This window comes from Phyllostomus hastatus, unplaced genomic scaffold (assembly GCF_019186645.2).
Source record: "Phyllostomus hastatus isolate PE091 unplaced genomic scaffold, TTU_PhHast_1.1 phas_scaffold_501, whole genome shotgun sequence".
NCBI lineage: Eukaryota > Metazoa > Chordata > Mammalia > Chiroptera > Phyllostomidae > Phyllostomus > Phyllostomus hastatus.
The window spans coordinates 61,954,358-61,976,982 of record NW_025334033.1 but is presented as its reverse complement, the minus strand read 5'-3'; the positions used below and the strand labels follow the sequence as shown (position 1 = coordinate 61,976,982).

General features: G+C 50.5%; 1 protein-coding gene across 6 annotated transcripts in view; it reads left to right on the top strand.

Moving 5' to 3' along the window:
- Positions 1-22,625, top strand: part of FOXN3 (forkhead box N3) — a 360,054-nt gene that overhangs the window by 93,510 nt on the left and 243,919 nt on the right. Inside the window, exon 3 of one of the 6 annotated variants that reach the window (XM_045822070.1) lies at positions 19,922-20,118. The exons of 4 other annotated variants lie outside the window; for them this stretch is intronic. The gene's annotated coding sequence lies outside the window, so the exon portion shown is untranslated. Of the gene's footprint in view, positions 1-19,918; positions 20,119-22,625 lie in introns of all 6 variants that reach the window. One more of the 6 variants, XM_045822071.1, reaches the window with a different exon arrangement.

The following is a 22,625-nucleotide window of genomic DNA, read 5'->3' as shown; positions in this document are numbered from 1 at the left end:
TGTGGACAGCAAATTATGTGATCTCCCCAGCTTGACCCCACTGGTCACCTTGGAGATTCTTGTTACCTGCTGTTTATTGAGCCTTTCCTAAAAGTCAGGCACTGCTCTAAGCTTTTGCCTCCATGACTTCGTTTAATCCGCAGACAAACCTGTGAGGTTTTTAAGATGAGGTAGCAGATGCGGGAAGGGTCGAATGGCCCGTGATCATACAGCTATCAAGTGGCAGCACTTTGCTCTGAACCTGGGTCAGTCTGGCGCTGTGCTCTCAAGTGCCCCTCGGGGTCGCCTCCCTCCTCCTTGACCACCTCCTTAACCACCAGACACTGCCTTGGGACTCCATTCCCAGACCCCAAGCTGGTAGAGAGTTACCGCCCTGAGCAGTGAGTTTAGCCCCTTATGACCCCGACAAGCAGTCAAGATATAGGATCGCTCCATGAGTCTCCAGAACCAGCAAGTAGTGGGACCGGGGCTGGCGAGCATGTTTCCTGACTTCCTGTCAGTCCCTTCCCATCCCCGCTACCCTGGTGCTGACACAGCCACTTGCTTTAAAACTGGGCACTGCCTTGTGCGTAGGGAGAAGAGACGCTCTTTGGAAATCTAGGGTGGAGTAGAGAGCTCCAGCCAGTGAAGACTCGCCGTGTGCTAAGCAGTTGATCCAAACAGGCAGCCGCCCAGCACAAACAGCCAGGAGAAACCGAGCTCTGTTTTCAGGAAGTTTATTTACAAATTTGTTTATTAAAAGGAAAAAAAAAAAAGCTGGACCACAACCAAAGACCAGTTTGCTTGCAAAATACTATCAAACGAAAAACCATCTCCTCCCAAGCTGGTGTTCATTCCCCTGGTTCCTGGCCTTCCTGATCAGAGTTCAAAACCAAACCCATGGTATCAGAGGGAAGAGACTCTGAGAAAGGAACCAAATGCGGCCGAGCCTCTATTGCCCTGCTCGCTTCAAGAACCCCCGCCCCCCCCAAATTACATATGTGGTTTCTCCACGTACAAAAAAAATGAAAGGAATTCCATTATGAAAGAAAAATTAGATGGAAATTTCTAATCCTATCTCACAAACAATATAGGAATAACTTTAAAATATTCTGCTTTAAGCATGCATTTAATTTGTGCTCTGGGAACCAGATAATGTTGCTAAGATAAAGCATTCTAATAATGATTTATGTAAATTTATTTGTACAAAGTAATGGTGTAGTTGCCTATAGCAAATTGCTTGGAATATGAAATGATATTTATGAAGTCTTTTTTTGTCCTCTGAATGAATACAATGGAGAAAATGAGAGACTCCAGGAAGGGAGAGAAATCCGTGTTCAAAATGCACTCCGGTGCCTCCAGAGGCAGAGACAGCTGGACGGGCCAGGGGGTGTGTAAACAGTCAACAACTCAATTCTGTGTGTTGTCCTGCGGTGTTCGTGTTATTGAAGCTGTTTTAAACACCACACACAGAGTGTGTGTGTGTGTTGGATTCTTAGAAGGCTCGGACCCTCTCTCCCAGTGATCATGAGCTGCTCCAACACCAGAGCTCTTTCAGAATAGCCAGTGACAGATCGCTTGTTGTCAGGGTCCCCGGGTGGACCGGACGCTTCCAACGTGGGGTATGCAGAGGTCAAGTGCACTTGAAAATCGGGCCACAGATGTCGGTTCCCAGGCACTTTAATAGGAAGGAAGTTATGCTTGAGTCATCAAGGGGACCCAAATGTTAACACACACAACAAAAAACTCGCCCAGAGACTGATTCATAGACCTACAGGGAGTTTTCCAATGGGCTGCCCAGGTAGAGCCTCTGATAATGGCTCTAGGTGTTTCCCGAAAACGTTTGAACTGAATGGAAATTCCCACGTAGGTAACAGATCGTGCCTTGGCCTTGTAAGTGCCTAGTATTTGCCGTAACCTGTACTATTTGGAAATGGCAAGGTGTTAACACCTTAGTTTCGGGAGGCATTACTTTCCTTTTCCTGAAAACATTTTTTACTGTCTCACTCGGTCATCGCCACCATTTCCATGAGCTTGGGTGAGAGTGTGTCTTCTGTACGTAGGGAAACTGAGAGCCACGGGAGTCACCAAGCAAGACATCACAGAATGGAGGGGACAGTTTCCTTGCTAGCATTTGTCTGTCCTGTTGCTACCACAGACGACAGCAGATGAAAGGAATTTGTGAATTCGGAGGCTCTTGCTTTATTTAACACAAATTCAGCATTTTGGCCCCTCACAAGCCGTTTTGGATTGGCACCAGCTGCCCGGAGGGAAATGGGCTCGTTTAATGGGACAGAGTGACTTTGCAGTTTGGCTGTGAGCTGCAGCGGGCCAAGCCCCGGGGCTGAAGTCGGAGCTCCCGGGGGGAGGGGCGGAAAGCCTGAACGGGACTGCAAAGCAGAAGGAAAACAGCGCCGGCTTCAGGGAAAGAGGGCGTGGCCTGGGTGTTTAGCAGAGCCGGGTCTAGTGGCAGGGCTGTGGCCTCCGGCAGGGCTGGTTTTAGTGCCGGGGCCCAGGATCCTGGGGGGAGGCACTGGGTGTCGGGGGGAGAGTGTAAGCCGAACTTGCAGATTCCAGCCCTCCTCCTTTCCAGCTGAATGACTTCGGGGGTGATTTCTGAGCTCTGGATTCCCAGACAATATGTAAGGCGCCCGAGCCTCCATTTCCCCGTCTGTAAAATGGGGGCGATGAGTTTACCGTCTAGAAATGGTGTAAAATAATTCTCAGAAAATACTTGGCACAGTGCTTGGTGGATAGTAAACACTCATGGTAGCTGTTAAAGTGAGTATAATGGTTATTCCTTAAGAATCTATGGCCCTGACTGATAATGGGAAATGAAATTGAAACCCATTTTTATGTCACTGAGGATTAATCTAAAACCTTTCGAAATCAGTTCCTGGGAACCAAAAGATAACAAGGTAACTGTGAATTGGTTCATTTGTCCATTCAACCCACAGGTCCTGGTGTCCAAGGGCCTTTGCACGCTGTTTGTGAGGGCGGAGGAGGCTGGGCACAGAGTTCTGGGTAAGGGAGATTTTTTGCACATGGCAAGTAGGCACTGCGCAGGCCACTTTAATATAATGGTCTTTGTCTTCCAAGAATTCAGAAATTAAACTGGTCTGAATCCTTAGTTGTCGCTGAAAAGTGCTGGTTCTGGTCCAGACTCTGCAAATTGGTTTCCTTCAGCACAGCCGTCCTGGCTGGCTGGGGAGCAGGTTTATGTCAAGACGAGTGGATGGAAAGTCTGTGGTCACGCGCTCCTTCTGCCTGCGGAAGACGGCACTCACGTTCTCTGCACATGTGTTCTTGGCCACTATAGGGCAGGCCCCTGGGCTGAAAGTGTGAATATGCCCTTTCCTTAGAATTCATTTCCATGAGAAGCATAGGTACACACTGCTTTCTTACTTAGGCTTGGAATGAATACAACGTAAAGCATGTCTTTTTTTTTTTTTTCAGACGGCTATGTAGTTATGTTACCTTAGAAAGGGTGTTTCACAGAAATTTCTCTGAGGGAAGATAAGGAAATGTGAAATGTCCTCCAGTGAAAAGAGAGAATAAGTAATAATTCTCCGATTCTGGATCCAGTCTGGTCAAGGTCACGGGCCTCCTGTGGGGAAGGCAGAGGGGGTTTCCTGAGGTGCACCCTTGAGTGTAGAGCGTGAAGCTGGTCGGGGTGGGGGTGGGGTGGGGTGGACAGGCAACTACGCACAAGTGAGTGTTCAAACATGACCTCTTCCCCAGTCCAAGGCAAAGAAGAAAATAAGCACAAGATAGAGAGTTCAATATCCTTACTTGGCAAAATAAAAAGTTGGCAATCTACGCTTGTTCCCAAAACTATTTTTGAAATTTTATGGCAGGGCGAGCTCACGATCTGGGAACCAGCTGGAGTGGGTGCTCTGGCCCCTTCTCCTCTGCACAGGGTCACCTCCCTGTCTCCCTGCTGGGCTCCCGCTTCTGCCGACTGGGGGTCCGCAGCCTGTGGCTAACCTTCCTCATTAAAAAGGAGGTTAGCGAGTGTTAAAGGCGTCACAGCAATTAAAACTGCTTTCCTGGTTTAAGGAGGGAAAACAAGCATTTGAAAAGATGAGTGGTCATCTGCCGGTAGTACTCCACAGTCAGTCCTGGCTGGGTAACTCAGTTGGTTAGAGCATCGTCCTGATATGCCAAGGTTGCGGGTTCGATTCCCAGTCAGGACACATACAAGCGTCAACCAAGGAATACATAAATAAGTGGAAAAACAAGTCGATGTCTCTCTCTCTCTTGCTAAAAATAAATAAATAAATAAATAAAATAAAGAAAGAAAGAAAGAAAGAAAGTACACAGCCACACACACTGATCTCCTGGCAGCCTGGTAGATCCAGCCCCTGCCAAGGCAGAGGGTGAGGGCTCAGTCCCCATAGAAAATGCTGTCGTGGGCCGACTGCTTCCCTAGAGTGGATACATTTCTGTGTCCACAGTTTATGTTACTCTCCCTTGGGTGTGTGCATATGAACTCTTCAATGGGTATGTTGGCGTTAACCAGGGACTGAGTCTTTTGGGTCCCATCTCATAACTCTGCTCTGAGCTCGGAGCTCGGTGACCGGTGGGAGCTGGGCGGCACAGGTGGGAGCTCTCCGGTCAACAGCGGAGAGGCGGGCTCGGAGGCAGAACTGGAACTCGGAGCTGCGGCCTCCCCCGCGGAGACCGCAGAGCAAGAGCGGTTTCGAAGTGGATGCCCCTTGAAAGGGAAGGGCATCCAAACCGGCCCCGTTAACTTGGAAAAGGCGTCGCGTCACCTCCAGCCCAGGCAAGCGGCCCCTGAGCAGTCGCACTTTTGCCGGATGCTCAGACCCGCGCGGAGGGTGCGTTGGTGCAGTGAGCGCCTCCGACAGCCCGCAGGCTGCGTCTCCGCGTCGGCGTCACTTTATTCTGGTTAGACGTGGAGGACACTTCGCGGCCGGTGACTCTCCCTGGAGTAGCAGAGCCTATCATCGCCTCACACGTAACACATGGTTTTCCAGGTGAACCGAAAGAGGCAGGAGATTGGTCGTAGCAGCGACTGGAAGGTCAGAATTACTCACCAGCTATAGAGTCTAACAGGCCTTCCCCGCGGGCAGCCTGGTCTGGGGAAGGGACACCTCTCCTGAGCCGGTCTTGGGTGAAATGGTGGTGAAGCAGGCAGTGCTCAGTTCTGATTGAGGACTGCATGGTTTCCAGAGAGTTCCGTCAGGGTCCCTTTAAGGTAAACAAGGAGGTGGCCTGCTCTTTTGCAGAGCAGTGTGTGGCTGGGTGATAGGTAGGTAGGCATGTGCTTGATCAATGCTTCTAAATGGTGACAGCCTATGATTATTGTTATTATTATTATGGCATTTTACTTTATCCCTCACGTGAATGTACATGGAGCATTATACTTAGCTACAAGATTCTATTGTTATATATATTTATATTTGTGTAATAGATGTATGTAAATATATATGTCTATGTAAATGCACATATGTACAAATAATGTCATTTGATTCTGGGGCAGTTTATAGGATTCACTGTTTTCTTAAGATGTGGAGTTATCTGAGTTACCACCATTGTAACTAGTGCCACTTTGTTATCACTTGGCCTCAGGTTCTTTTTTTAGCTCTCCTGTATGTGTGCTTAACTCAGCGAAAGTGTAAACAAGCTGCTGTTTATTTTATTAAACATCTTGAGCAGAGATGTTTGGTCTGATTGCCGGAAATTGTTAGCTTATCATGGAACTGTCCCGATAATTCATATTATTCAATTTGCATCACTTATGATAATAATTATTACTACATAAAAGAGCATGGTGCTTTTATTTGTATAGTTCTTTCATTAATAATTTAATTGACTATTACATTCAAGTGGCTCTGCATAACACATATCAAAGTACTTAGAGATCGGCCGTGGGCACCTTGGAAAGCCAGAATTCAGCTGTAAATTGTAAGGCTGGAGTTGGCGATCCAAGTGGCCTTGACATTCATTTGGTTGGCTGTACACGTCCCCTCATATTTATTTCCAAGCATTTTATTGACTCATCAGCAGTAACTCTGATCTGGTCATTGTCACAACCTAAGAAGCTCCATCATGCTGTAGTTATTTTGGTCACTGAAATGACTAGAGTGATACTGATTTATCAGTTAAAAAGCTAGTGATGGCTAAAACAATGAATCTGACCCACTGCATCACTGGCTCCGTGTAACAACGGGCTGGGTCTCTGGGGCCTGTTCTGTAGAAATGAGGAGATTTCATTGGCCATAGTTTAGCCGATGTTCCTACACAGCATTACAGCTGGGTAAGACATGTGTTTTGATACATTTTGCTATGAGGAACTTAGTTTGTGGCTTTTTGTAGAGTAGGAGAGTACTACCAAATGTTCTACTTCATGTTGGTATATGAAACAAAATGATGCATTGATACATGCCCCTGGAGGCATGAGAAATGGGGTGGGGTCTGACTCTGGGTGCTGACCCATGGTGAACTTCAAGTGGCTGCATTTTAAAACTCTGGATCCGACAGGGAAAAGAAAGCCAGCAAAGGAATTCCCGTTTGACCAGATCAGCCTGCGTCTGGGAGGAGGAGCGTGTGTTGACCAAGAGCGTCTTGGAGGACATCCTCCATGCCCGTCACTGGGGTGTGTTAGACTGAACACCTCTCCTCCGCCAGTGGGCGGCGTGCTTGGGGCAGGCGTTAACGCCCAGCCCTGGCACCTGAAAACGTGTTCTCTGCAGCTCAGGAGAAGAACTGGAGGTTGTGCAGCTGTTTGAGAGCACAGTTTTAAAACTTATCTTTTGGAAAGGAGTTTGCTCTCTTGTAATTAAAAATTGTGTCTACATCTGTAATAAGCAATGGAGTTCCTAGCTACAGTGCACTCCGTGGGCACACTGGGTATTTCAACACAGTTAAACCCTTGACAATAAGTTACCAATTTAGGTGAAGGAAGGCACCTTCCGGTGGCTAATGGTACATATGACATCGGTCCAGAAAGTATCCGGCCATGCAATATGAAAAATAAAGACAGTTGTTGAAAAAGATACAAGGTACAAGATACACTGTACATAGGATAATGATGCCTCAGTCCCCTTCTAAGTAGGCACTGTGGAACCTCACACAGTTCTCCCAGTTGCCATCAGCTGCCCCACTGTATTTTCCTGAATCTCATTGATGGTCTGAAGTCTCTTCCCTTGTAAAGGTGATTTCAGTTTTGGAAAAAGCCAGAAGTTGCAGGGTGCCAAGTCTGGGCTGAGTCACCTGGGTGATTTGATGTTTCACCAAAAAACTCAGCATGGCGTGATGCATGAGCAGGCGCATTGTCGTGATGAAGCTGGCAATCACCAGTTGCCCATAGCAGCAGCAGCCTTCTGAATCATCCAAATAGTTTCCATGGAGGAATGTTCAAGCTTAATGCAAAATTTGATGCAGATTCGTTGCTCTATTTGCTCGTTTTGAATGTGACAGCCCCACAGTACACATGCTCACTCAACAGCCTCTACTTCCCCCACTGACTAGTACAGTGAAGTGCTCACTGTTCATGCATGCGCACTCCAGTCCACTGTCCTTGGCTGCCAGGTTACATCAATGTCACGTAAACCATTCTCGTTATATTAACAATGGCTGGACTTTATCTGGACAGACCTCGTATGTGTCACTCTGGATAGACTGCTTTGGGGTAACAGTGCCCAAAACTCATAAAACATTGAAGTTTTATTTCTTGCTCACTCCATGTGTCCGTTGAGGCTGGCCAGGGACTCTGTCATCCTTGTTCTCGTCCCCAGATGGAGGCGGAGTCCCCATCACTGTGGCTGAGAGAAAGGAGAAAAATGGTGAAGCACATGCTGGCTCTCCAAGCTGTCCAGCTGCAACACTTGTCACTTCCACTCACATTTTATTGGCCAAAGCTAGTCATGTGGCCACACCTAACTCCCAGTAGGTGAGAAAATGTAATATAGCTGTATACTTAAAGGGTAAAGAGCTGCAATACTTATAAATAGCTCTATGACATCCACAGTATAGACCTTCAATACTAGAGCTAGGACTCAAGAGACCTAGCTCAACTGAAGCAAGTGAATAGAATTTATAAGAGAATTCTTTACAACCTGCAGAAAATGGACCAGTCATGTGAAGCAGGGTTGTCTTGTCTCTTCAGCACTGCCCTGTCGAGGAGACAGTATTGAAGAGTACTGTCTTTATCTTACGCACTCTCCATCTTACACACAATCACAAGCCACTCAAACAGTCAGGGTGCTTGTCCTGCAGGTGCAAGAGCATGTGGGGTTCCCTGGCCATCCTTCCTGGCCAACCCAGTGCCCCTCCAAGCTCCTCCTACCCAGACATTCTAGAATGGCTGCAAGTCCTTGGTTCCCCTTTTGGGTGGTCACTGTGGAGTGTCCCAATGTCGGAAGTCAACCTTGAGAAGGCTTCTTCTGCAAGGACGAAGCCCGGCTGCTTGGTCTGTGTGTCCAGCTGACTGTAGGGACTTTGCTCCTCCCTCGCCAGGCTCGGGGACGCTCCTGTCGTCCCCGCCTCCATTCTCCCTGGTCTTCTGTTGGCCTCTGCTCGGGGCCCTTGCTGAAGGCTCCCTGCCTGGGACAGAACCCTCGGGTCTGGGCTTGGGTTGGTGTAACGAGTTCCATCAGGGCCTTAATTATGTTCTTTAATGCCCTCAAAGGAATTGATATCCACACAGGAGAGCCTTATTTAGCCAGCAAATTCAGCTATCTGGAATGTAGCCAAGAGTTAGCAAGAAACAAAACATATCTCAGAGGACAAAACAGCTTTCACCAAATCCGTGCACTAAACTTGAAGTAAGTGGATCCTTACGGGTGTTGTGTTCTTAAATGTGGACACACTCCTATTAACTTGGTTTTCTGATTCTCTGTCCTGTCAGAGATGACAAAGCTGAGGCACAAAGAGGTTAAAAAAAGGATTTGCCTAAAGCCCCAAAGCTCTAAGTGGTAGAGCAGGTTCTTGCCATCCCAGACTTAGCTGGATGTTTCTGATGGTGGCAGAGAGATAAGGAAAAAGGGTGAACTGTATTTAACTCTTTTAAGAAAAAGAAAGTAGCAGAGAAATATGTAATAATTGTAGGACGATTCCCTTCAAAATGGACAGTTTATTTTTTTCATTGTAATGTGCGATGAGTATTAGCTGCCTGAGAAAATCTAGTAAGTGGAGCTGTGCTTCCTGATTCTACGAAACGCATATGAAGTCTCTGCAGTTCTCATCACGAAACATCTAGTTTAGCTGGTATATGCATAGACCTTATGAAATAAATAGGTCCTTGCACAATCAAGATAAAACCTCGACTCAGCCCGTGTCACGAGGACGGGCCTGGCTCCAGCATGCTCAGGTGGGCGGCGGATGGCCTCGGGAACACCTCGGAGCAGGGGCTGGTCCTCCGGCCCCGTCTACGTGACTCAGGACATCAGGGAAGTTCCCGCACTGACGCCAGTGGCCACCACCCCCTGGGCCCTCCCAAAGGCCCTCTGTTTGTGCGGAGCCTTACAGTTTCCAAAGCCCTGGCAGGGACACAGCGTGCTCTGCTTACCACCATGCCTTGTGTTAGGCAACGCAGTCATCTGTGTCATTTCCATCACTTGGGTGAGGCTGAAAGGAAGGTACCCAAGGCTGCAGGGCCGGTGAGAGGCAGGATCTGAGTGCCTCGCCCAGACCGGGAGCTCGTTCCCCTCGGGTGCTCCGTGAACACCTGCTCTGTGCATGCCTGGAGAGGGCCCCCAGAGGGGAATCAAGGGGAGCCCGCCCCTCCTTCCACCAGCTTCCTTTCCCGGTTCGGAAAGTCCACTCCCGCAGAGGAGAAAGGGGAATGGAAGGGTCCAGTCACAAGAAGACCCACTTTGCTCTCAGACAGAAGCAACGTTTAAGGTGACATGAACTGGAGGAAAAACACCTTGGAGCCTTGGGCAGTTTGGGAGCAGCCTTGCAATCCCAGAAGCCCTATAGCCCTGCTTCCTGGGCCAAGGACAAGGCTGAGACTTCCCCCTCCGGCCAGTGAGACACACACCCCGGGATTGCTGGTCGCTAGGGAGGCGCTCGCGGGAACCCCAGAAGCAGAGGGCGACCGGGCCCAGGTGTGCCCCGAATGCGGAGAGAGAAAGACAACTGGCCGCTGGGTGTCGGACTCTCCTCCTGGTGCTGGGGGTGAGGGCCCCCTGGCGTGGTCCCAGACCCAAGATCTGGTCCCTGCTCATCTCTATAAATACCTCAGGGTTAGACGTTTAGCCAGTTAGGGGACTTCTGGCTCTCTGTTTTTCTCATCGGTAAATTAAACAGTTCTCACTTTCACTCGTGATTTAAAGAGACTCAAATCTACCCAACAAGAAGATACCATTTGTCACTTGTCTGACTAACAAATATCACGGAATTTGAGAACATCCATTTCTCGAGAGGGGTTGGGAGACGAACACCCTCTCTCAGTTTTCATGGCAGGGCACATCGGCGGGCGTGTTGGGGGGGGGGCAGCATTGGCAGTATCTGTGAAAAGTTGTATGCACTGACCCAGCAAGTTCACCCTTAGAAATGTATCCTGTGGATCCACTCACCAAAGTGCCAGAAACTGGGAAATGCCGGTGGCTTGGTATTGTTTATAACAGTGCAGGGGGACAAAGCAAGCCGATTCCAGATCCAGATTCAGGACTTTGGTCATGGCCTTCTGTCTTAGTCCATTGGGACAGCTGTAGCAAAACACCGCACACTGGGTGCCTTGTAAGCAACAGAAATGCATTTGCCACAGCTCTGGAGGCTGGAAGTCCAAGATCAAGGTGCCAGTGTGGCCCGGGGGGGGCCCTTTTCCAGGTTGCAGACTTCTCATGGTGTCCTCACGTGGACAAAGGGGCCAGGGAGCTCTGCAGGGTCTCTTTTATAAGGGGCACTAGCCCCATCCATGAAGGCTCTGCCCCATGCCCTAATCACCTCGCAAAGGCCCCACCCCCACACCATCACACTGCGGGTAGGATGTCAACATGGATTTTGTGGGGACACAAACGTACAGACCACACTCCTTCTTAAGTGAGACGAGCAAGTGGCAGGAAAGTGAGGTTCTGTTTATGCAAAAAAATCAAGTCGTATATGTGTGTCTATATAGGTACATGCATGTATGTGCTCATGTTTTATCACTGTTTTGGCCGGATACACAAGAAGAAGGTGGGCAGGACAGCGAGCTCCAGGTGGGAGGGAAGGCGACTTTTCGTACATCACATTTTGCCTTAAAAAAAGCAACAAGTGTGCACCTCTCAGTGTTGTGCTTTTTAATGTTTTCATGGGACTGATGTGTTTAGGCGATGGGACTATGAACCATTCATATTGAAAAATTTTTCCGTATTTAAAAATTACCTAGTAAATCATTGCATTTTCGAATGAAAAGGCTGGACCTCACCCTCCTTGAGAGCCCCTTCCAGTTTAGAAATCTGCTGATGGCATGGGATTCGGTGAGCCCGTGCCCAGCCGTTTCTTCTTGTAGCACATAACGAAGCCCCATTCTGTGCCCACAAGGTGCGCAGGGTCGCAGCGGTGACGGCGGATGCCGAGAAACACACGTGAACAGGTGAAGCGCCCGAGCATGAAGCATGCTCTGCTGGAGGCTGGCTTGCCTCGCTGGGCCGGAACTCGTTTTTCTTCCCCAGGAGAGAGTGGAGTCTGCGCCGCGGATGGGGAGAGCCGCTGAGACGAGGGGCCGGTCAGTGCTGTGCAACCGTCTGCGCTTGCGCCTGGGGCAGGCCCCAGCCTGGTGTGGGTCGCGCTGAATTCCCGATTGTTATCACCACCAGCAAAGGGGCGCACACATACCTGGTGCCAGGGGCTGTGATAGTCCCTTTCCGCGCAAGCGTTGCAGTTCCTGTTTTCCTCCCCTTTCTATAGTTGAAGATGCAGGTGGGCCCTTGCTGCCGCAGTAGCTTTTCAGTCGTGAACACGCTGTGCCCCTGCTCTGCTGTACGCCTTGGGGACCAAGGGCGGACTGGAGCAGTCACTGCACGGAGGAACCCCCCCCGCATCCCCGAGAAGGGGAAATGCAGGGTGGTCCAGTTCTCGCTCAGCTGCAGAGCCGCCTGGCATTCTCTGTCTCATGGTGAAGGGTTTGCTTCAGTTATGGAGGCCGTGTGCCTTGCCAGCCCTCTGCTAGCCTGCCCATCCCGGCATCACAGCGCTCCCCACGCTGTGTGGGAACCGGGCTGTGCGGGCCTGGCGGGCAAGGCCTCGATTCATCAGGCTGACCCGAGGGCCTAGAACTGGCCCTTAATTAGGACTCCAGGAATGCCTCCAACATGGGTAGGGTTAGTTAGTGCTCGCGGGCAAAACAGCTGTTGGAGCAAGTGACACAAAAAAACATCCCCCACGCTTGCTGTCAGTTGGAAGAGAGATGAAAAAGAGGAGGCGTTTTATTTTATTTTATTTTATTTTATTTTTTTGTCAGGCACAGTCATATTTGGTAGCAAAGTAGCTGCCCCGGTGGGGGGTGGGGGGTTGGGGTGGGGGGTGGGAGGGCAGGGGCTGAATGATTGGTTACTTCCATCTGAGTTTGCTTTAAGCGCAGTAACTTGAAGGCCTCAGTGCCCCGAGCTGTGATTTAGGAAGGGGCAGACACGAAAGGAAAGGAGGTGAAAAGGAGGGAAAATAAGTGATGGGCCAGCGGCCCTGGGAGGCCGGAGCGCCGGGGAGGCCCCTGTAGAGGTGGCCCCCGCGTGTGCTTGCGGACTTCTCCCCGCCCACACCCTCAGCCGCGCTCACGCTGGGACGCATTTTGAGACAGCTGGTGGAAACTCTTTTGTGTGTGTGTGTGTGTGTGTGTGTGTGTGTGTGCGCGCGCGCATAATTGATAAAAATGAATAAGGCTAATGAGATGGGGACTACCCCGATATCCTACTCGAGTAATGAGCCTGGTGAAAGGAACGCTTCATGAAAACCTAAAAACCGGCATAAGCATTTTGAGTTATTAATTTCATCATACAATCCAGAATGATGCCCTACACCTAGAGCATCTAGACAGCTCCCAAGTTAAGATTCAAATGAAAATTCCCAGAGTGCCTTCGCCTCAGTCCAGGGCACCGATCATCAGCTCTCACCTACTAGAGGGAATGGACGTGACCTCCCAGTGCCTGGTGTGACTGACGAACGGCTCGGGGTGGCAGTGCTAGGTCCCCCTTCATGTTCTTTGGGACACGCCTTTGCAAGAAGTGAGTTCCAGGGAACCCCTTCGGCATGTGCTCAGTGAGGTGAGAGCCACCTTATGGGGTCCCCTGGAGGACTTCCTGCTGGTTATCACTGGGTAGTTCAGCGAGCGGAAGAACCCTCTTCAGAAACGGTTAAGGAGGCTTTCCCAGCGCAGGTTTCCGGGAAGAGGGAATCACTGGGAAAGCTTTCCAGATGCCGCTGGAAAGAGAGCTGGACACTGTAGCCATGGGTATACGACACCAGGATTTGTCTTAGTGAGGGGGGTGTGGGGGCTGAGCACGGAAGAGTAGACACCCGAGCTGCCTCTGAGCCCACATTAGTGTAGGAACCCCCCTCCCCCCCAGGCCTGGGGAAAGTAAGAAGGCAGGGGTGTTGACGCCCCTGCCACACACAATACTTCCTCACTGTAGGTGCCCCCGTGCCCACCCAGCTGATGGAATCTGGAGAAGGCTGGGGTCTGTTTCATCTTCGCTGCAGGCCAGTGGGCTGGGTACCCCCAGCCCTGCACTGGTCCACAGCCAAGCAGCAGGGCAGCCCCCCGCTCCTTCTCAGGGCCCTAGAGCTCCGTGAGACGGCTTTTGACAGCATTGGGCATACATACCTCTTAACATCCCAGTCTAATGCATTTTACCTTGGAAGCTGTCTCCAATATTGGGGGTTCCCTTAAGGGAGGAAAGGAGGAACTTGACTTCTACCTGCATGATCAGGAGAGAGGTCACCACAGCGACCCTCCCAGCAGTGGAGGGGTTTGCCCCAGAGGGCCAAGGATTCCTGCTTCCTGACCCAGTTAGGAACCTTCTGGCTTTTCCTCCAGCCAGCAGAACTGGGACGTACGGAGGTGCAGTCTCTAAGCTCTCTGCTGTGTCAGGAAACGTTCGTTAATGAAAAAATCGGTGTTTATAAATCTTGTTTTACTAGACAGAAAGCGGATGGTCTGGAGTAGAGGCCCACATGGGCAGGGCCTGTCTCTCGCCTTCACTGTGGTAGCCTCAGCCCTGCACATGATGGGCCACCAGCTTCCTAAAAGGACAGGTGTGGGCCTGGACGCCACTCAGGTGCCCTTTCATACTGGGTCCCAAGCTCTGAGACGCCCTCTCGCTCTCCCTACTTTGACCTCTCTTTAGATCCCACCACCTTCCCATGTCTGCCAGACCGCTGCCCACTGGACAGATGCCCTCATCACGCCAGCCCCCGGGGGGGAGGGGTCTGCCTTCCTCTGGCACCCACTGCAGATGCCACTGTGTGTGTTTCCAATCATTGTCTGTGAATCATAGTGAAAGGGCTGTGTTTTGTCAAGGACTTGCCTTTTATTGTTACTCTTTTTTTAATTTTTAAGATTTTATTTATTTATATTTAGAGAGAGGGAAAGGGAGGGAGAAAGAGAGGGAGAGAAACATCGATGTGTGGGAGAAACATCAATCAGTTGCATCCTGTACACATCACGACTGGGAACCGAGCCCAGAACCTAGACATGCCCCCTGCGCAGGAATCAAACCGGCGACCTTTCATTTTGCAGGACAGACGACGATGCCCAACCAATGGAGCCACACTGGTCAGGGCTATTGTTATTTTTAGTTAGAAAGGTGTCAAGGCTAATAATATCACCCCCAGCATTAGTTTCTAATGCACTTTCTTCATTCATTCATTAATCTATTCATTATTCACTCAAAACACGTTCCTTAGGTTTGTGTTGGGTACTTGAGATTCAGGGGCGCGGTGACCCGTCAAGGAAAGCTGTTCCGAAGGGGTGCTGGAGTCAGCCGGGGAAGAGGGTGTGGAAGCACCAAGGAGAGGAGGGGACGAAGTCAGCCTGGTGAGGGTAGCGGGTTTAGTGTAGGAGGGGCGGAGTGCCGGGCAGGGGGGTTTGGACTGCAGGCCTCTCTGCGGGTTCCTCAGCACCAGCTGAGGCAGGAGCTCGGAGGGTGCCTGTGGTCTACCGGAAACTCTGCTTCCTACTTTCTCTCCGATCCATCCGTCAGAGCAGCAAAGGGCAATGTCTCCTACGAGCCGGTCTGACCCGGGAGAGCCGCCCGGACGCAGCCTCACGAGGCCGCTCCTCCCGGGCAGAGCGCGGGGTGACCAGAAGCCCGTTCACCGTCTACTCTGACACACCAGTGTTTCCTGGCGAAGTGCCTGTGTTTGCATATCATTGACATTTGCTGTACATGGAGAAACGAGGTGTAGGGTGCTATGTCGGTGTTTCCTTCGAGTTTTCCGAAGAGGGAGAGGGACACCTGTCAACTGCCGGGTCCACGCAGATTACAAACAACACCCATCCGCCCAGACAGGAGTGGGCCCGTTCGATCGAAGCACTTAGTGTTCAGCTCTGACCTTTCGAACGTGTCGTCGGGGGCAGCAGCCTGTTAGACACGGCCTGCGGGGCTCCGCTGGCACACTCGGGAAAAGGCTGACTAGGATGGCCCTGTCTTTTCGAACAAAGAGTGAGAAAAAGGAGCCGCTCTCCCTCCCCCCATAGCCCCATTGAGAAGTAGCTTGGCTTTCCAGAGAAAGGAAACTGAGCCAGATGTCACCCCACGCGGGTGTGTACCTCACTTGCTCATCACACAGTTCCCTTTGCATCATTTGTCTGGCCTCGGTCACAGGTCGTAGAATGCAGCTCTGGGTGGGAACTCTGACACCATCGAGACCATCACCTTCCCAACAAAGGGTCCAGGTTCCGTGATGCACGGGATGGACCCGTGCAGCCCTCTCGTATGGGATCTTCCACTGTGCCTTGCAACGGTGCTCAAGTGCGAAGTGACTCCCATTAACAAAAGCCTCTCCAGCCACTGCTTCCTGGGCGGGGCTGTGTGGCATGCAGAGTGTGTATAGCAGTGTAAGGAGGAGCTGGACGGGGTGGCCAGTGCCCCAGGCTCTGGGCCACCCCAACCACTGCAGGTTCTAGACGGGCGGGCCATTTAACCTTGCAGGACCTCATTTTCCATACCTGCAAATTAACAGCTACAGACCAGATAATCCTCAGATTTCTTCCAAAATGAATATGCTGTCATTGTGCACAAAAGGCTAATGGTTTGTGTACAGATTTCAATTCACCCTGAGCTCCCCGTTGATTGCCAAGAAACAGCGCGTCCTTTTTGGAGTTTTCTCAGGTTTCCCGAGCCTTGACTGATCTAAAGTAGCAGCAGTGTCATTGTCACTGTAAGTGACCATGAGTTTTTTAAAATGGCCTTCCTGCTTTTTGAGAGGACACGTCGTGCACAGCTCTTTGCTGAACCCTCTGTACGGAGAGTTTGTGATTCGGAGACCAAAATGTTGAGATTCCCTCCAAGTCAGGGCACACTCGCTTAGCCTTCTTCCAAAAGGAGCCGGACAGTCTGCGAGGTAGAGAATGACTTTTTCTGGCCTGTTCAGAGGGCTTGCAAATGAAATTTGTTTCCTTTTGTCTTTTTCCACTCGGCAAATAGCCTTCGGCTCTTGGCTGTGAGTGGGCTGGCCTGAGCGCGGCTAATCTCTGGTTAAGGGCTTCATCTCCTCCAGGGAGGGATCAGCCAAAACTTTTTGCTGCCCTCGTTGGCTGGGGCCTGGAGGGGGTCTTGGTGGCTCTGATCGCTGAGGCTCAGATGGCGCTGGCCAAGAGGGTTCCACACTCAAGACAAAAGTAGCTGGCAGACTGCGGGGGCCAAGTGGATAACTTTCTGATAATTACTCATTTTCAGGCATGCCAAGGCCGCACTTGAAACTCAAATTATTCACGAGCATAATAGCCAAGCTCTCAGTTACGTGGTATTTCCCTGCTGAGTACGGAAGGGATAGGGCAATTTTCTGAGAAGTGCATGGGGAAACCCTTTGTAAAAGGGCACCAAAGAGGCAGTTGGTGTGCATGGTTGACCTGCCTACTGAGATTTGGGGGGGAGAGAAATGCGCTCATCCCAGGAGGAAAGGAAGTTTCTCAACAGAGAGCCCAAGTGGCTGTCTCCAAAAATGTACCCTGTGTGTTTCTGACATAGGAACAAATGCAGCTGAGCCTGCAAGGCCAGCCCTGTTCCAAGGCAGAGGGGAAAGACGCAGGTGGTAAGAGACACAGAAAATGACGGACATTTATTTGGGTGGCAGAAGCACCAGGAGCCGCGGTCATCTGTGGTCCGATGTCTCACCATGCCACCCCCCTTCCTCCAAATCTCCTAGTCAGTCCCACATCAAGAGTGATGCTCGTTGCAGACAAGACAGATGTCCTGAATGACCTTCCCATCCTTCTAGGACCTCACCGTGTCCACTTCTTATTTCTCCAAATCTCTCTCCCAGGCTTCTCTCTGTTTGCCATCTCCAGCCTCTTCTAAAAGCTGTTTGGAGGAGTGGCAAAGGCCACTGAAGGGGTTCAGAAAACTTCTGTCCAGGTCTAGACTGTGCAACCCCTATCTCCCCCTTTGAGTGTTCCCTCCAGGTCTTCATTTGTTCATTTGTTCGTGCCACTTTTTATTCAACATGCATTTATTGAGTGCTTACTGTATTCTGGGCATGGTAGGCTCTGAAGATCTGGCGGTGAGCAAGCAGCACAGAGGAGCTCCGGCTCTCACGGAGCTCACGTGGGCTGGCTCATTTTTATGGCGCGTACTCTTATACCTAAGAGGCATCACTGTGTATTTGCTGGCTGGATGAATGGTTCATACCTCCTCTGGGTGACCTACCCAGAGTTAAACATCCAGACTCCTCAGTTGGGGAGTGTCCCAACTGGGGGAGAAAAAAAGGTAGCCATAACAGAAACTTCTATTAATAGAGATTCTAGCCCCCAGTTTCAAAAGTGCCGAGAACTTCACTCACCTTAGTTTGCCCTTAGTTTGGGGTCCAGCAGGTGTGATGGACGGCCAGAGTCTTTCACTCATGAACCGGTCACTCATTCAGATATTCAATGAAGACCTGTGTCAAGCACTCTGCTTATGTTCCTGTGGAGGCATCCATGGCATCACCAGCTGAGTCTCTCCTCCACACCTCGGAGAGGGCGCAAGATGATTGCAGACGTAACCGAAACGTAGAACCTAGGACAGAGTCTCCATGGAAACGGTGGCTTCGGGTAGGGTTTCTGCCGATGGGCTGATTGATTTCGTGGTTTTCCACAAAGCCAGGAAGAATACGATCTTCTGCTTCCTTCTCCCCTCCCCCCACATAGGTATGATTACTTTGTTGTTCCCAACTTTTCAGCTGAGAAAACCAAGGCTTCTTGTGGTTAATAACTTGCCCAAGGCCATTTGGTTAAGAGTGGTGGGGGTAGGATTTGAACCCAGGTCTCTGCCTCCTGATTCTACACCTGCCGAGTTGGATTTTTGTCAGTGAACAGGCTCAGGTCTCAGGAGGCCAAATTAAGCTTCAATGGTCTGGGCCTAGGCTGAACCCGAACTGGCCGCCGACCTGCTGCTTCTCCTTGACCCATTTGTGAGGCCTCTGCCACACCGACCTGTTCAGGCGCTTTGGGAAGGTTCCCAGAAACCACGGATCAGCTGATAATGTTCTGAGAAAGGCCACTTCGAAAGAGTGCTCTGTCTCTGTCGAAAGAGACAGGAGAAACATCGTGTTTGCAGAAGAGCCGTTGCTGCGTTGGTTATTAACTAGTAGCTCCCAAAGGGCAACTGGAACTGAACCGTGTGACTTTGCAGTGACACTCGCGATCGCAAGAGACGCCTGGCCTTCGGGGTCGGTGGAAGTTATTAATAATGGCGATACGATGTTAGTTCCCTTTGCTTTTCTCTTTCTTTCCTTTTTACTTTGTACTGGTTTTGGGTGTGCTGGTTCCCATTTTTCTGAGCGCCTGCTGTAGACGAGGCTGCTCCCACTGGGTCGTCGTGCAGTATTCCAGTCTTCCCCAAAGCCTGGAAGTCGGTTCCCGTGATTCGACTCCACAGAAAAGACCCAGAGACTCAAACGTTTCAGTGACTTGCCCAGGGCCACACACCCCAGCTCTGATCGCCTACTTAGGCTGTGCTTTTTCCACTACACCATCCATTTGTAAACACATTTCCTGACACCTAGTATGTGCCAGCCTTTGTTCCCAGGATTTGGGGTGCCGCGGGGAATATGGTAGCGAGGTCTCTGTTTCCTGGAGTTTACATCAGACAAGGGGGTCCTGCCAGGGCCTGGGACCCCCACTCAAAGTAGGCAAGTGGGAGAACAGGGTCCAGGACGTGATAGGAAGAAGGCCTTGAGTCTGCAGGGTCCAAAGCCTCTTTGGTGGTCAGGATTTCATCAGGCATGTAACTTTCGAGATGGGGGTCCTGTGATGAGGTTGAAGTATTTATCAGTGTTTGTTAAAGGGGAAGATCCCGAGTGGGTATTTTGAGGTTGGGGGTTTGCAGTTTTGCTTCCTCGCTTTCCTTGGCCACCCACCCAGCACCCATCTCCCACCCAGCCCTTCGTCGGGTAAGGAGGCTGATGGCTGCTGGTCTCAGCAGCACCGCTTCGTGTTACTCTGGGGGCTGCGTGCATGGAACTGATGTGGGACTGCCCCGATCCTTGCGGCCACTTTAGCGCCTCGGCCCCACCCACTCACTCACTGCCGGTGGCAGCTGCCTTCTTTCTCCTTGTATTATCACAACCCAGACCATCTCTACAGATTTCCAAACCTTCAGTTCTTCAGGTGAGAACCTCAGAAAGGTGCCTTTCTTTATCCTTGCCTCAACGCCCTTCTGCTCTCTTCCCTGGGCTCACTCTAGTCTGCACCAACTCTGGTGACGCGAGACCCGGAGACCTGTGTCAGTTGGTCCTTTTCCCACGGTTTCCTGAGTCCAGGCCCTGTCTCTGGCCTCCTGTGTTTCAGCAGATGCCGACTGAGCACCCCGTCCCTGGAGGGCCTGGTCAGGGAGGTCAAGGTCGTCCTCTGAGAGAAGATCAGAGATGATTCCTTCAAGCCCTGAATGTTACTGCTGAGGAAACGGGGACACGGGAAGGAATCTCGTCTGCGCTGACCCTCCCAAGTCACAGCCCTGCATTCCGTCCATCACACCAGCCATGTCTTGGGTATGGACTGTCTTTCGTGTGAAGGTGTTTGAAAAGCTGGAGTTTCGAGCCACTATTAGAGGGATAATAATGGGATTAAATACGGAGTATTCTCTAGAACAGACAAGAAGCACAGTCCTTGCCCCGCCTCCAGAGTATGATTTGGGGCAAGGACGAAGTTGCAGATAGTTAAACAGCATTTTTTTTCCTTTTTCTGATTACGAGTTATTGTTTAGGGTTAAACATTTAAAACATTAAAATCCTCACCAGTTTGGAACAACTGATCATGGAAAGTTTAAAATCCCCAATGATCCACCTGTCAAAGATTTTCCGTGCATGTATTAACATATCTAACACTATTTTGCAAAAAATAGACTTGATATGTACTTCTACAGCGTGCTTTCCCCTCTGAGCAACTTTTCCCTCCAGCGCCTCCTTCTACCTTCTCTTTTAAAAGCTGCCAATTTCCATTACATGAACGGACCAGGGTTTAGCTAACGGATCCCTTTTTGATGGACATGGTGTTCTTTCCAGTTTTCTACTCCCGTTGCTGATGCTGAAGTGACTCTCGTGCAAGTGTATGTTTGCACAGTTGTGTGTTCCTGGGAGGTGAGTGCCTGTCAGGAGAACTGCTGGGTCAAAGCCAAGGTGCATTTTAAAGATGACGGAAAGTGCTAATTATCGCCCTGGCTGGCATAGCTCAGATTGAGCGCCGGCTGTGAACCAAAGTGTCGCAGGTTCCATTCCCAGTCAGGGCACATGCCTGGGTTGCAGGCCACGGCTCCCAGCAACCGCACATTGATGTTTCTCTCTCTCTCTCTCTCCCTCCCTTCCCTCTCTGAAAATAAATAAAATCTTTAAAAAAAGAAGAAGAAAGGTATTTTTTAAAAAGTGCTAATTATCCCTCTAAAAATGATAGGACCTACTAATGTTCTCCTCAACCATATGTGTTCCTATTTCTTTACATCCTCACCCAAATGGGTTTTTACTGATCTTTTAAATCTTGGGGCTAAATGTTTTTAAAGAGATAGCATAATTCTTTGGTATAATTTAAGTTCATTTTTAAATGGTATTCTCTTCCATCATGGTACGGAGTTTGTTTATTTATTTATTTATTTATTTAAAAGATTTTAGCCCTGGCTGCTATGGCCCAGTGGGTTGAGTGCTGGCCTGTGACCCAAAGGGTCCCTGGTTCGATTCCCAGTCTAGGGCACACTCCTGGGTTGTGGGTCAGGTCCCCAGTAGGGGGCACACCACACTACAGGCAACCACATATGGATGTTCTCTCCCTCTCTTCCCCTCTCTAAAATAAATAAAATCTCTTAAAAATATATTTTATTTATTTTTAGAGAGAGGGGAAAGGAGGGAGAAGAGAGGGAGAGAAACATCAATATGTGAGAGAAGCATTGGCTGGTTGCCTCTCACACACGCCCCAGCCAAGGGCTGGGCCTGCACCCCAAGCATGTGCTCTGAGTGGGAATCAAACAGGTGACCTTTAGCCTTGCAGGACCGTGGCCAAGTCACTGAGCCACACTGGTCAGGGCAGGGTACAAGGAGTTTAAATGTATAGTGGTTACATTTTAGGTAGGCATTCCTTTTTTTTTGAAGTTTTTATTTATTTATTTTTAGACAGAGGGGAAGAGAGGGAGAGAAACATCAATGTGTGGTTGCCTCTCATGCATTACTCTCCACCAGGGACCTGGCCCACAACCCAGGCATGTGCCCTGACTGGGAATTGAACCAGTGACCCTTTGGTTCACAGGCCAGCACTAAATCCACTGAGCCACACCAGCCAGGGCTTAGGTAGGCATTTCAAAGAAGGTTTTCATTCCAGGTTTTTGGAAACCTGAAACTAAAGCCCAGGCCCTTCCCAACACGTTTTCCAGCGTCTCCTGCTGGAGCTGACTTGTTCACGGGCCCTGGCCCACAGGCTGCTGAGTGGGGACACAGCAGCCTTCTCCAAGCGGCAGGAGGAGGAAGAGCCAGTTTCCGAGGCCCCACATTTCGACGGGCACCAGGAAACTTCTTGCAGCCGGCTGGTTTTTAAGTGAAGCTCCCCATCAGGACGGCTTCCCCCAGCAGGCTTTAGAGCACACATTTCCTAACCCAGATGGCCTTGCCGGCCCGGACACCTGGCTGGGACGATGAGCCGGCACCTCCTGCGTCCGAATTAGTGCTGCTCCCGTGACGGCGCTGCCGGTCTCAGCTGTGCTCATGGCCGCCCTCCCCCAGGAGCACCGGGGGGATGGGGATGGGCTTGGCCGGGGAGCCTTTGCCCAGCTCCACTCAGGCGCCCACGGGGCCAAGGGCGGATGAACCAGCCTCCCCTGGACGCTCATGACCATGGGATGCTCCCCTTTGTAAAACCAAACTGGGGAGAGGTAAAACCACCTCCGTGGGGAAACTGTGCAGTGGCCTTGCTGTTCTGGGTATCACCGCCTGTTCTTTCTGCCTTTCTTCCATTCCACCCTGCCTCTTAGAACACACCCTGACAACACACCTTTACACCTCCTAGGGCACGGGGATGC